This window comes from Ochotona curzoniae, unplaced genomic scaffold (assembly GCF_017591425.1).
Source record: "Ochotona curzoniae isolate NIBS_2020 unplaced genomic scaffold, NIBS_Ocur_1.0 scaffold_4701, whole genome shotgun sequence".
NCBI lineage: Eukaryota > Metazoa > Chordata > Mammalia > Lagomorpha > Ochotonidae > Ochotona > Ochotona curzoniae.
The window spans coordinates 31,187,243-31,202,225 of record NW_024467122.1 but is presented as its reverse complement, the minus strand read 5'-3'; the positions used below and the strand labels follow the sequence as shown (position 1 = coordinate 31,202,225).

At 41.4% G+C, this 14,983-nt stretch overlaps 1 pseudogene; it reads right to left on the bottom strand.

Moving 5' to 3' along the window:
- Window positions 1-291: 291 nt before the first annotated feature.
- Window positions 292-11,542, bottom strand: LOC121149442 (annotated as a pseudogene).
- Between the last annotated feature and the right edge of the window lie 3,441 nt (window positions 11,543-14,983).

The following is a 14,983-nucleotide window of genomic DNA, read 5'->3' as shown; positions in this document are numbered from 1 at the left end:
GTTCCCTGACTGAGCGCATATTAGCTAGTTATATTAATCACATGTGTATGACAAGTGCCCACAATCTTGTGTTAAAATTATTCTGTGTACAATCATTGGAAAGCACTGTAAACACAGACTTTGCTTTTTTTTTAAAAAAAAAGTGCAAATATTTATCAATTCTCTGATAGTTCTTTCACTACGCAATATGGAACTCTAATTTTTAATGTGATTTCTACACATTTGGAGTATGAGAGTAATCCTTTAACAAATGGAATTGATTTTACTGGTAGCAACAATGAGAAAACTGAACTAGAATTTGGTGTGAATCCAAAAAGCCTGAGCATCAAGTGCAGCCAAAAAGTGTGTTGCAATATCTTTCAGCTTTGCAGCTGATCCTTCTGGTGTCTTTTCATCTACCCTGATATTGCCTAACAGGGCCTGGTGTTGAATGGTAACATGAGAAAGTGTTCTCAAACTCGGTTGTCTTGCTGGTAATAAATTTCTCACAATACTCCCTTACATGACATTAAGAGTAATCACTTATTATTCTACAGACATGAACAAGGGAAATTCTGTTTATACTTCAGCAGCTCAGTCAGATGTGCAGTTGTAACTCAAGAACTGTTGAGTGACAGCATTAAGGTCCGAACCATACTGCATTAATTCCAGCTTCAGGATACCTTCCCTCTGCTTTATAGCCCTGGTTGGGGACAACAGACTGACCAGAGATGCATCAATGTTAATGGCAAAAAAAAAAAAATGTTATTGCTAAAGACAATGACATATTTTTACAGAACAATCCTGTTCCCAAAAAGCTCTCTCCATCAATGATGGAAGTTACGTTCTCAGGAATGTAAGCAGATGCATTACCAGTCAGTGTTTCCATGGCTGGTAAAGCAATCAAGGAGCTACCACCAAACTAACTGCTGAGCTGCCCTCCTCAGCAGCCAGGAGCATAGGTGGGACACATCACTAGGTGCAGCCTCATGGTCAAGGGAGAGGGAGAGCAACAGAGACACCTGGAATAAGCAACAGTCTGTCTAGGCCAGTCACCTCTGCCACTAGCACACCATCCCACAAGACAGAATAAAAATCCAGGTCAGTAACAGGGCAGCAGAAGGAGCCAGCTCTACTAGGACACAGGCCATGACAACTGCATCTATCAGTCTCATCACCAGCTAGCGACAATGGTTCTCCTTTGGCCAATAGCAACTTGGAGAGAGTATAACTTCCCTTTTTCATCCAATGAAACATTTCTGGCTAATGATGATATGAATAGCGAACAGTGTCTTCCCAGTCTATGACAGGTAATCCGCTTACACCAACAATACCAAGCTGGCACCAACTATGCACAGCCTTCGTGTCTGCTTGCCTTGATTTCCACATGGAGATTCGAGGAATGATTACAGAGGGTTTCAGGAAAACTCATCTAGGATCTTAGAACCAATTGAACTCTCCAGCAATGGCATTGCCAAGGGCAAATATTACATGATCCAACATCTCCTCCCCAACTGGATTGCCCACAATGGCTCCCGCCTTCATCAGAATATCTCCTCCCCTAATTAGATCATCATTCCCAAACACAACAACATTGTCAGGATTCAAGTTCAGAAACAGACCCCTAAAACCTGAAGAAAACTACTGTTTCTTTTGCTTGAACGTTCTTCAGTTCATGTACTTGGGCAATACCAATATCAATACTGCAGATGACCCAGACCTTCAAACTCAACTGAATTATTAGCTCTAAAAAGATATTCCTCAAGAAAAGAGAACAAATGACAGACAAATGACACCACACCAAGCCAAGAAGTTTGTGCACAATGAAAGAAACAATTAACAAAGCAAAGACACAAAAGAACAGAATGGGAGAAAATATTTGCAAGCTATGCATTGGATAAAGAAATAATACCCAAAATACATAAAGAATTGAAGAAACTTAACAACAAAACAAGCAACTCTGGTAAGAAAATAGGCATAGGATATAAATAGATATTTTTCAAAGGAAGAAATACAAATGTCCAATAGACACATGGGAAAAAATGTTCAGCATCACTAGCCATCACTAGCCATTAGGGAAACACAAATGAGATCCAAATAAGGTATCAGCTCCCTCCAGTTACAATGGCTGTCATTCAAAAATTAGACAATAACAAATGCTGATGAGGTTGTAAAGAAAATTGTACCCTAATCATTGTTGGTAAGGATGCAAATTGGGACAACTATTGTTGAAAACAGTATGGAGAGGCCTCATAAAACTAAAAATAGATGTCCATATGACCCAGTTATCCCACTCTTGGGAATCCATCCAAAAGAAGTGAAATCACAATAACAAAGATACGAAATAAACCTATAATGCCTATCAACTGACAACTGAATAAAGAAAATCTAGGATATACACATTATGGAATATTAGTCAATCATAAAAAGAATGAAATCCTGACATTTGCAACAAAATGGATAGAACTGGAAATCATTGTAAGTTAAATAGGATGGACCCAGACAGACAAGTAATACATTTCTCATATTTGTGGGAATTAACACATAAGGACACAAAAACTGTGTAACTACGATATCATTTGGTAATAGCTATAATTATTGCTTCACCAAATTATACCATGTATATGAACAATATGGCCTTCTTTCCCCCATGTTAGAAAAAAAAAAAAGAGAGCATCTCTGCAGGACTAGTCTTCTGAAGATAAGTGTTAAAGGCATCAAGATTCCTGGCAGTATTGAAGAACTATCCCAAAGCATTTGGGAAGGCATTCCAGCCTGCCAAGGCTGGGTAGAGTCCACACACACACACACACACACACACACACACACACACACTATCTAGCATCCCCTCCTCTCCAGATTTCCAACCAAGTCTAAAGTGATGTTTAGCTTTGACCTCCTCCCTCTGTGTGTTGTTTCAGGGAGCTAAAAGTATGTATGAGCATCAACATCTGCAAAACTCATGTGTAGACCTGCTCCTTCCTGCCCTCTCCCACCACTAACCCCTTATGCCCCAGCCCTGCCCCAGGCTCACCCTCAGACAGTAAAAGTCCTGCAGTAACTTTCAAACAACTCAAACAGCCCACATTCAAATGCTTACCAATTCAAATGTCTCACTTCTCCCAACTGGGACCCACCTGATTGGGGAAACCTTTTGTTCAACCAGAAGAGTGGGGCATGTGGGACATAATCAATGCCTTCTATGCCTGCTCCCCCATGTCTCTCTGATGCCTCTGACACCCCCTTCCACAATATTTCAGAAGTGATGGAGAAGGATAGTAGGACATCCAAGCCTTCTTCACTTCTTGGACTTGTCAACTGAGAATAGACCTCAGTGCAACAGATACACAATCACTGGTCTTCCTCCTCACAGAGGATACTATTGCCTGCTAAGGAACCTACTGTGGTCAGCATGGTTCTCCAGCTGGTCCCCTGTCCCCTCCCCTCAGCTCCCATTTCCTCCTGTCTGCAGTCACTTGACACTGAGTTTGTCCTGTATCTGCTCCAAAAGATTCTCCTTCAGACTTTGATGGAAAACCAAATTAAACAATCTTTGATCACTTCTATATAAGGGTGATGATTTGGCACAGAGGTTAAGACACCCTTGAGATGCCCACATCCTTTACCAAAATACCTAAGTTTAAGACCCAACCACTTTCCAGTCCAGTCTAGTTCCCCAAGACACAACAGGTGATGCTCAAGTATTCAGGTTCCTACCAATCACATGGAAGACTAGGATAGAATTCTGGGCTCCTGACTTCAGTCTAGTCCACCCTTGACTGTGGTAATCATTTAAGAAATGAACCAGGGGCCCGGCGCAGTGGCGCAAGTGGTTAAGGTCCTCGCCTTGCATGCCCGGGATCCCATATGGGCGCCGGTTCTAATCCCGGCAGCCCCGCTTCCCTTCCAGCTCCCTGCCTGTGGCCCGGGAAAGCAGTCGAGGACGGCCCAAAGCTTTGGGACCCTGCACCCGTGTGGGAGACCCAGAAGAGGCTCCTGGCTTCGGATGGACATAGCATTGGCCGTTGCGCTCACTTGGGGAGTGAATCATCGGACGGAAGATCTTCCTCTCTGTCTCTCCTCTTTGTATATCGCCTTTCCAATAAAAATAAAATAAATCTTAAAAAAAAAAAAGAAATGAACCAGCGGATATCTCTCTCCCTCTTTCTTTCTATGTGCATTGGTGTGTGCCTTCTAAATAAGGTAAAAAATCAATTTAAATATTTTTCAATTCTTATAGAAAACTCTGTGACATAGTGCATTAAGCTAACATCTGCAATGCCATGTATGTACCAGTTCTAGTCCCAGCTGTTCCACTTCCAATTCAGCTGTCCGCTTATGCACCTAGGAAAGCAGCAGAAGATGGTTAAAGTGCTTGGGCTCCATGCACCTAGGTGGGAGACCCTGAAGAAATGTAAAGCTCCTGGTTTTAGCCTGGCCTAGTCCTAGCTATTGCAACCATTTGGGGAGTGAACCAGTGGATGGAAGATTGCTCTGTCTCCTCCCAACCCCCATAACTCTGCCTTTCAAGAAAATAAGTGTTTAAAAACAGAGTGACGGGCCCGGCGCGGTGGCGCAAGTGGTTAAAGGTCCTCACCTTGCACGCCCGGGATCCCATATGGGAGCCAGTTCTAATCCCGGCAGCCCCACTTCCCTTCCAGCTCCCTGCCTGTGGCCTGGGAAAGCAGTCGAGGACAGCCCAAAGCTTTGGGAACCTGCACCCACATGGGAGACCCTGAAGAGGCTCCTGGCTTTGGATCGGCATAGCATTGGCCGTTGCACTCACTTGGGGAGTGAATCATTGGACGGAAGATCTTCCTCTCTGTCTCTCCTCTCTGTATATCCGCCTTTCCAATAAAAAAATAATAATAATAAATCTTAAAAAAAAAAGAGTGAAAAGAAAAGAAAAAGGAAGGAAGGAAAGCTCAGTCACAAAACAAATCCTCAGTGGTCTTTCCTGTCTCAGCAAGGACTGAAAACTCCCAACATTCTCCAGAGAATAAGCAGTATCTTAACTGACTGTGGCCAGGTTCAAAAACAGCACCCATTTATACAAGACCATAAGTTCTAATGTTAATCGGCATTTCAGTGAAATTCAAGGTGTTCTTACTATACTTATTATTAAAACTTGAAACAATGTGATTTTTCAAAGATATTAGTTCATAATGAAATAATTTCATACTACATGGAAAGCATTATTTACTGCAGGATTACATATTTAGAGTACTAGAATCTAAAAGGTTTTCTCTTTTGAGATAACCCAAGTTCTATTTTTTTCCCTTTCACACCTTAGCCCTGACCAAGAGAGGTATTTTTCATCTGCCATCACTGCCTCACTTCATTCCATCAGCTCTAGTCAGAACAAAACAGGTAGCACACTTATATCCCTGAAACTGAAGGCTCTCTCACGTGGCCTGCGACTATGACCCTAAGGCAGGCAGGCATGCCGTGGACTCACTCTCTGCACAGGACTCCAACTGCCTGTGAGGAATGCCTTCCCCTCCTCACTCAACCCCAGAGCAGAGGAAGTGCTAATGCTGGTGAGAGCAACTCCATCATCTCTTAGCACCTGCTACACAGGTGGTCTAGCATCTCTGGAGCAAGTACAAACATCAGTCACCCGCTGTTGCTGCCTGTCTAGTGCTCTGTAAGCTTACATCTAACATCCTGATACCTTAGTCAGACCCAGTCACAAGAAAACAGACTCAATTCATCTCAATTAGGGAGGTTTGAGATAAGAATACCTTCAGGGACCAGATGCTTAACCAAGCAATTAAGAGCCCACATTCCACCTTACAATGCCTGGGTTCAGTTCCTGGTACCTATCAAAATTGTGATTTGGTTATTGTTTATGAACTTTGTTTCTCTCCTTCCTTCTCATCCAGCTCTTTGTTTGGAGGAGCATGGAGGCTGTGAGGAGCATGGAGCCTGTGATTACAAAGTAAACTGAAAGCATCTTATCACACACACAAAAAAAAAAAAAAAAAGAAAGAAAGAAAGAAAGGAAAAATCTCCAGGATACCCAGCTATTCTTTTCCTGTCTGTCCCAGTTGCCTAGTTAACTAACTTTATATGCACTTAATAACTCCATGAAATCTCTTTGTTCAAACAACTGTAATGACTTCTGTATACTAATTGGACACTGGGTGCAACTGGCTATCATTGTGAATTTTGTAAATCACAAAATCACAAATCACAAATCACAATCACAAATCACAAATCACCTGGGGAGCCTCAGCTACTGAACGCCTGGCAATATTTAATGTGCTGTGTAGGTCAACCCCTCAAGTGCCTGTCCATTCTTGGTGTAGTTACGCTGTTTAGCCCATCCACATCCCAGCCCACTGGAACAGCCTACAGGCAACAGGTCATGCACTTGGCTATTGTGCTAGCTTCAATCAGCTGACTGGCCCTTTCATTCCTCTACAGGAAAAGAAATAACAGGGTTTTGTTAAACTACCTGTGACCCCTGGGAAATCACCACCTTCCCTTCTCTACTCTCAGGAGGGGTGGAGCCTTGTCCATTCTGTCCTTGTCTTTTATCTAGGAGACTTTGCCTTCCCTCCCTCACTAGGTTCCAAGAAGACAGTAGGAAATTTAAAATTATTCATGTTTTACTTGGGCATTTGTGTCTCATTAAGTTCCTTTATTTGGAGGAAAAATGTTTCCAGCACTAACACACGACTTCTGAATTAGACAAACACAGATAGACACTAAGACATAGTAAACATCTTCAAGGAGTTTTAGTCCAATGTGGAAGACAAACAACAGGTTGTTCATTAGTTACATAAAGTAGAAAAATAGACGTGTGTTATACAAGTTTATTTCTGTCATGAAACAGTCCAGGTCAAGGGCTGGCAAGGCCATACTACTCTGTGAGGTTGTCCAAAGATGCAGAATTGTTCCAGACTCAGGACCTAGACAAAGGCTTTAGGACCCAAAAGGACACAGCAGGAACCAAAGAACAGTCCAAAGAGGTGGCGAGGCAGTAACAATGCCAGGCTGGAGAGTGTTCATTTAAGAGCACGTACCTGCTAGAAACTCCCAGAAATAGTTACAAGGTGAAGGCGTGCTGGAGTGGATGGGATAAAAGCCAATGGAATTTACAATTCCATTTATACTTGATATAATTCCATTTGTACTAATAAACAGGTATCTTGAATCACGTGTGAGATATTACCTAAGAAGAATTGTCATCATGTTGCAATCGACAGTATCTTTGATAATAAGAAGCACCATACTAAATTTGACAATAAAAAACAAGTTACCTTGCTTAAATATAAGGAGTCTTCATTTTCAGAGTTCAAACAATGCTAAACATAATTTGATTCAGGCATTATCTCTACACAAACACAAAAACAATTAGGAGATCAGATTGTAGCATTTCAAGAACTCACAAGCAAAACCTGTGAGGAAACACAACATATGTACATACGTGTGCATCTTTAACATAATATGTATAATATATATGGATGCATAATTGTGTCAAGGTTGAACATCCATAATTAAGGATCTCATTATGTTACTGTTATGTTACTTGTTATATTACTTAATATGTTTCTGTTAAATCCAGTGTTGTCCAAGATTCAACACTTTAAAGTATATCCTAAAACTCTCACTTGGGACCAGCCAAAAGCACAAAGAGCTAAACACTGAGGGATCCACAAAGTCATAAGCAAAAATTTATTGAATCTAAACTATCCCATCCACAGCTTACCAATCCTGGGAAACACAAAAATACAGCTTGCAAAGAAGATTCGTCAACTATGCTTAAAACATAAAATAATTTAAAATATTTTAGGATGTTACCCAAAACAGACACTTACTTTTCTCTGAAATTCATTAAGCAGGAAACCAAATCTCCTGGCAAAGAAAACAGCTGACCCCCAACTAAACTTGTATTAAAAAGTTTCTCTTGGCCAATCCTGAGTTCCTTGAATCAAAGGGGACATACAAGGCCGCTGCTGTTGTGGATAACAAATTGGTTCAATCAGGAAAAGCCTACAGATCTGACAAGGAAAAAAGGGCATGCTCAAGAGAAGATAAATTTTTTCCATATTTCATTGCAGAAGAACACAATGAAAGAAAAATGACTTAATCAATCCCATTCTAGGAACCCTGGTGAGGCTTAGAATGAAAGCAGAAAGCCACTGGAACAGGCCCCCTCTCACACGAGTTGCATCCATCAATCCAAGCCAGCCTCAGAGAGGCACATGCAATTACACCTGATCATGGATAAATCACAATTATCAAGACCTTATTAGCCATTGCCCTAGAGTTAAAGCGGGCCATTTGCCTCTATAGGATAGCAATCAATTGCTTTGCATGGGCAACAACTTAGAAGGCCAAGGTGAAGGCATGGTGATGAAAAATCAGGCTAGATATCATAAATCCTCCAGTGCCAATCCTTCTTTTTGAAACAAGAATGCTTTAAACTAGTAACCCCAAAGACAGGTGTGTGCAAAATAAGAACAGAATCCAAAAATAACAGCCAACTTTCTGACAGATAATACAGTGTGCCCAAACAACTTAGAAAAGATTGAACTTAATAAGAAATTGAATTCTAGCTGCACATGGTTAATTCTTTAGACCAGCAAGTGCCATCAAAATGGAGGGAGACACTTTAGAGAAGCAAGGGTGTCTCATTGGAGAACCCATGCCCAAAATGAATGGAGATGGGTTCACAAATAGAGATACCTTGAGATTGGCACCAACTCCAACACAGTGGCCTTTTTTTTCTGGCTTTGTAATGAATCATCAAAACAAAATAGAAGCAAAATATAACTCTTAACTCCCCAAACAAAAGATAGGTCATAACCTTTTAGAAGTGTCAGAAAATATTGACAATTAGTAAATCTAGATAAAAGGTCTATTAGTGCTTCTTGTACCATTTTTTGGCTTTCCTAAATAAGTAAAGATATTCCAATTTAAAACTTGGGGAGGGGCCTGGCGGGGTGGCCTAGCGGCTAAAGTCCTCGCCTTGAACGCTCTGGGATCTCATATGGGCGCTGGCTCCAATCCCAGAATCCCAGCGGCTCCACTTCCCATCCAGCTCCCTGCGTGTGGCCTGGGAACGCAGTTGAGGATGGCCCAATGCTTTGGGACCCTGCACCCATGTGGGAGACCTGGAGGAGGTTCCTGGCTCCTGGCTCCGGATCGGCACAGCACCGGCACTTGCAGTCACTTGGGGAATGTCATCAGTTGGAAGATCTTCTTCTCTGTTTCTCCTCCTCTCTGTATATCTGACTTTGTAATAACAATAAATAAATCTTTAAAAAAAAAACCTGGGGAAGAGAAATATTCTCTTAGTTGGTCCTATTGTGAAAGTCATTTTGGTTTAATTTATAAATAATTTTGTCTTTTTCTGTGTTTTTATATTTCTTATAAAAGAGTTACTTGAAATTTTTTCTTTTTCTCTTGTATGTTTGTATTTATTTATGTGACAAATGTTTACAATGCATGGTGGTGTATCTGGCTAAGCCTCTGCCCTACTGCCAGCCTCCCATTTGGGTGTCAGTTCAATTACCTATCTTGCTCCCTGCTTATGGCCTGGGAAAGTGGCAGAGGCTTGCCTGTTGGTCAGGATGGGCAAAGCCAAAATGGTGAGCTAGAAATTCAATCTGGATCTTCTACATGAGTGGCAGGAGCCAACCACCCAGCCATCACTACTACTTACAGTGTCTACATTAGCAAGAAGCTGGAAGCAGAAGCCAGAGCTTGACATCCAACCCTGATGTGCGACGTGAGCATGTGAACCATATTCAGCCACTAGACTGAATATCTGCTCCAGCTCCTTGCATTTTTATTGGTATAATAAATGGTTTCTGTATCTTTGAATGCTCAAGTTTTTCTTTAAAAACTTATTTATTTAATTTGAAAGAGTTTTAGAGAGAAGGAGAAACAGAGAGAGATAATCTTTCATCTGCTGGTTTACTCCCCCAAATGGTTGCAACAGCCAGAATTGGGCTGATCTAAAGCTGGGAATTGGAAGTTTCTCCCAGATCTGCCTGGGAAGGTACAGGAGCCCAAGGACTTGAGCCATCCTCTGCTGCTTTTGCAGGCAATAAGCAGCAAGCTGGATCAGAAAGTGGAGCCGCCAAGATTTGAACCAGCACCTATATAGGAGACCAGCACTAAATGTAGAGGATTAACCTGTCCACTGGCCCCAAATGATCAAATTTTCATAACTAAAACTGCACAACTAGAACATTATTACAACATAACATTAACTGCACAACTAGGAATCATTATTTTAAGCTGATCTAAAAAAAATATTCAATGGCCCACCTGTCCCTGCTTAGCAATTTCAAAAACTCTGAAGCAAACAAAAAGCATATTATCTCTGATGACTTTAACAGAACTAAATCAAATAATAGAGAATTTATTTTCTACATCTTACATGGCTGAAAAAGCACAAGGTTTTTATTAAGCCCATAAAAATGCCAGATAAAATGAGCCATTTCTAAAATGAGTCTTTTTTAAATAGTCATGTATTAAATCATTGACATCTACTTGAAAGGCAGAAATAAGTTTTTCCACCCTCTGGTTCACCCCCTCAAATGCCTATAATAACCACAGCTGAGCCAGGTAGAAGCCCAGGAGCCTAGGACATTGTCCAGGTCTACATCATGGGTGGGATCAACCCAAGCACTTCAACCATCATCCATGGCTTCCGTGATGGATTAGCAAGAAGCTAGATTGAAAGCAAAGCAACAGGAACTGGAGCACACGTATATCAGACATGGGTGTTGCTAAGCCATAGCTTAGCCACTGTACTACCACACCTGCCCCCTAAACTACTGTTTAGAAATGTCAGAAGTTGGGGTTAGTGTTGTGATACAGCAGGTAAAGTCACTACCTGTGACACTGGCATCCCATAACGGGCACTGGTTCATGTCCCAGCTGCTCTACTTCTGATCTAACTGTCTGATATAGTAGAAGATGGTTCAGGACTCTGGAGCCCCTAGGGACTTTTAGCTTTAGCATTAGCTTAGTTCAGGCTTCACTAATGCCTGATTTTAAAGCAGGTCACAGTCTGTCTGGCAGGTGACTTCACATTATTGAGAGAGACCAGGTCCTTAACCCTCTCATGGTTACTTATGGGAACAAGATCAGGGTGGAGACCTGCCTCCCTCTGGTAAGGTAAGATCCTTCCATGGGCAGGGATGGATGTTTAGAATGCCAGCATCTAGGCCTGGTAGCCATAAAGACCATGGAGCTAGGAATCACAAGCCTGTGTTGATGAGTGATCACTCACTCAGCACCAGCATCCAGAATGACAGCAACTAGAACAATTAACCAATCAATGTGTTCGCTAATGGTTATTGTTGTACCCTGCAAGTAATCTCAGACCATCAGATTTATGTCATGTTTGATTTGTAAACACAGAATCAAAATAGACTCAGTGAGTTGCTTTGGGCTCTTGTGCCTGGCTCATGTGCCAAGAGTCAACCCTGGTGCTGTTGCTTCTTTATCTTGTGTTATTCATTCTTAATTCTTTTTATTTCTATTAAATTCTTTCAGTGCCCATCTCTTAGCCTTGTACCTTGCAGAACTGGTACATGTTGGCATGCAACAGACTCTTGCCACACATATGGAAGACCCAAAAGAAGCCCCAGGCACATGGCTTTCAGCCATCTGGAGAGTGAAACAAACAAGAGGATGAAAGGGCTCTCTGTAAAACTCTGTCTTTGAAATAAATATAATCTTTTTTTTTAAGGGGGGGAAAAGAATGAAATGTCAAAAGTTAGATTGTTCTTAAAAACCAATGCATTGAAAAAGCGGGAGACAGGGAACTAGTGCAATGGTTCAACTGACTAATTCTCAATCTCTAAGTGCTGGGATCTCATATGGGTGCCAGTTCATGTCCCAACTTCTCTACTTCCCATCCAGCTCCCTGCTCATGGCCTGGGAAAGCAACTGAGAATGGCCCAAAGCCTTGGGACCTGCACCGGAGTGGGAGACCTGGAGAAGCTCCTCACTCCTAGCTTTGAGTAAGTTCAGCTCTGGCTGTTGTGGACACTTGGGAAGTGAACTAGCAGATGGAAGATCTTTCTCTCTGTCTCTCCTTCTCTCTGTAAATCTGCCTTTCCAATAAAGATGAATAAATCTTCATTAAAAAAATTAATGGATAAATTATCTTGGTTACTTATATATAAGACAACAAAGAAGAAATGACCAACAGTTATGCCAAAAAGGGCCATTCAAGTAACCAGTTCATTTTAAACACTCTCTCCAATGTATATTAAAGGACAAGGACATAGAGAATTCTGTCATCCCAAGCCAAGCAACTATAGCTCTGTGGGACATTTCTGGCACCTGCAGGTGCTACCTCAAAACCTTTTCCTTCTGAACTGAAGGAAAAACAGCAACACAATAAAAGTAGAAGGCTTCAATATTCCACTTTCCACAACGGCTAGTTCACCAGGGAAACAGCCCAAACATTATGGACCAAATGGACCTAACACACATGTGCAGAGGAACCCTCCCAGTGGCAGCAGAATACACATTCTTCTGCAGTGCATAGATCATAAATCGGTCGACAAAACAAGTTTAAATCAACTTCTTAACAGTGAAATCACATCAAGTATTTTTCCAGCCACAATGATACCAGATATCAATAAAAGGAGTTTTGCTTTGTAAATTTGAAGCTATTCTGAAAGAGAACATTTTTTAAAGGAAAATAACTGGAAAAAATACACAAAAATGTAGAAATTCAACAACATTTCTGAACAACCAATAAGTTCAAGAATAAAAAAAGATCCCAAAAATATCATTAGTGGTAGTTTAGCATAGAAGTTAATTTGCTGCTTAGGATTCATTCTGTCAGGAGCCGTGTACTGTAGCCACACTGAAGCCATTTTGAATATAGAACTGTGAGCAAGTGGAAAACCCCCAGCTGGCTAGATGCTTGGGAAAGAAGTTAGGAAACTAAGCACACGCTTAGCTTCAGTTGTTTGTAGCAACTGTTTCAGAATGTGATTTATGCTGTACCTGCCAACATCCTGTTATTGATGACCTATGCTATTGTTGATATGTTGGTTACTATGTTTGATACGGTGGCTGCTCAAGAACAATCGGTCTGGAGACCATGGCTTGTGTCCTAGTTTCTCCTTTCCTCCCTGAGCCTTGGTTAAAATCAATAAACTGACAGCTGGATCAGACATCCTGTCTTGCTGTTCATTCTTCGTGTCTCTTGTCCCCCATTCTCTCCTAGGTGGTTGCGACCCCCGTTGACTGCCCTGCTGGACGGGACACATTCTATATCAGAATATGTAGTTCAAATTCTGGATTCTCTGGTCTAGTTTCCTACTAATGTGCACCCTGGAAAGCTGCAACTGATGGCTCAGGTATTTGGATCAATGTCACACAGGTAGGAACCTGCCCTGAGATCCACATTCCTGGCTTCAGCCTGCCCCAGCACCGACTGTTGCAAGTATTTGTGGGGTGAACCAGTGAATAAAAGATCTTTCTCAGGCCCTGTGCTACGGCCTAGCGGCTACAGTCCTTGCCTTGAATGCGCCAGGATCCCATATAGGCACTGGTTTTAATCCCGGCAGCTCCACTTCTCTTCCAGCTCCCTGCCTGTGGCCTGGGAAAGCAGTCGAGGACAGCCCAAAGCTTTGGGACCCTGCACCCGCGTGGGAGACCCAGAAGAGGTTCCTGGCTTCGGATCGGCATAGTATCGGCCCGTTGCGCTCACTTGGGGAGTGAATCATCGGACGGAAGATCTTCCTCTCTGTCTCTCCTCTCTCTATATACGCCTTTCCAATAAAAAAAATAATAAAAATAAATCTTTAAAAAAAAAAAAGATCTTTCTCTCTGCGTGTGTATGTGTGTGTGTGTGTGTGTCTTTTTCTCTCTCTCTTTCAAATAAGATCAAAATAAATTTAAATTTTTTTAAATATATATTGAAACAAACAAAAATGGAAATGCACCATAGCAAAACTTACATAGCAAGTTGTTAGTAAAATTGATTCTAAGGGATAATGTTTAAAAAGGGAAAGATCTTAAATAAACAACATGACTGCACAGCTAACAGAACTAGAAAAGAACAAATTTAGCCCAAAGTTAGAAAATCCTAAAGATCAGAGACAAGTAAACAAAACAGAAACTTGAAAAGCAATATAAAATATCAGTAAAATGAGAAGATAGCTTTTTGAAAACAACCTAAATTGTCAAGTCTTCAGCCAGACAAAGGAGAGACCATTCAAATAAAATTAAATGAAGAGGAATACCACAACAGATACCATAGTAATACAAAGGATGATAGGAAATTATTGCGATTTCCTCCACCCCCCCAGATACAGGAAAAAGAAATAGAAAACCTGGAAATAATAATCACACCCACTTTCCCCTAATCCTCGATCCGTCCCACCCTGATCAACTATGTAAGCATCATTTAAAATAAAAATTTAAAAAGAAAAAAGAAACTACTACAAATAATGATATTCTATTAATTTTTTTTAATTTTTAAATATATTATGGAAATTCTTCCAAATATAGATGTATTTAGCTCATTCTTTTCAATAATTATATGAGATTCCATTGCATAGAGAAACTATCTTTATCTATCAATCCCTATGGATGAGCATTTGGGATGTTTCCAACTTTTCATTACTAGAAGGAAAGCTGGGGCCCAGTGTGAAAGCGTAATGGTTGAGGTATTCGCCTTGAACGCACCAGGATCCCATACGGGCACCGGTTCTAATCCTGACTGCTCCACTTCCCATCCAGCTCCCTGCTTGTGTCCTGGGAAAGCAGTTGTGAGGACAGCCCAAAGCCTGGGACCCTGCACCCACGTGGGAAAATCAGAAAGAGGTTCCTGGCTCCTGGCTTCAGATTGGAGCAGCACCGGCCGTTGCACACTCACTTGGGGAATGAATCATTGGACAGAAAATCATCCTCTCTGTCTCTCATCCTCTCTATACATCTGCCTTTCCAATAAAATAAATAAATCTTAAAAAAAAAAAAAAAAAAAAAAAAAGGAGGGCCTGGCGCAGTG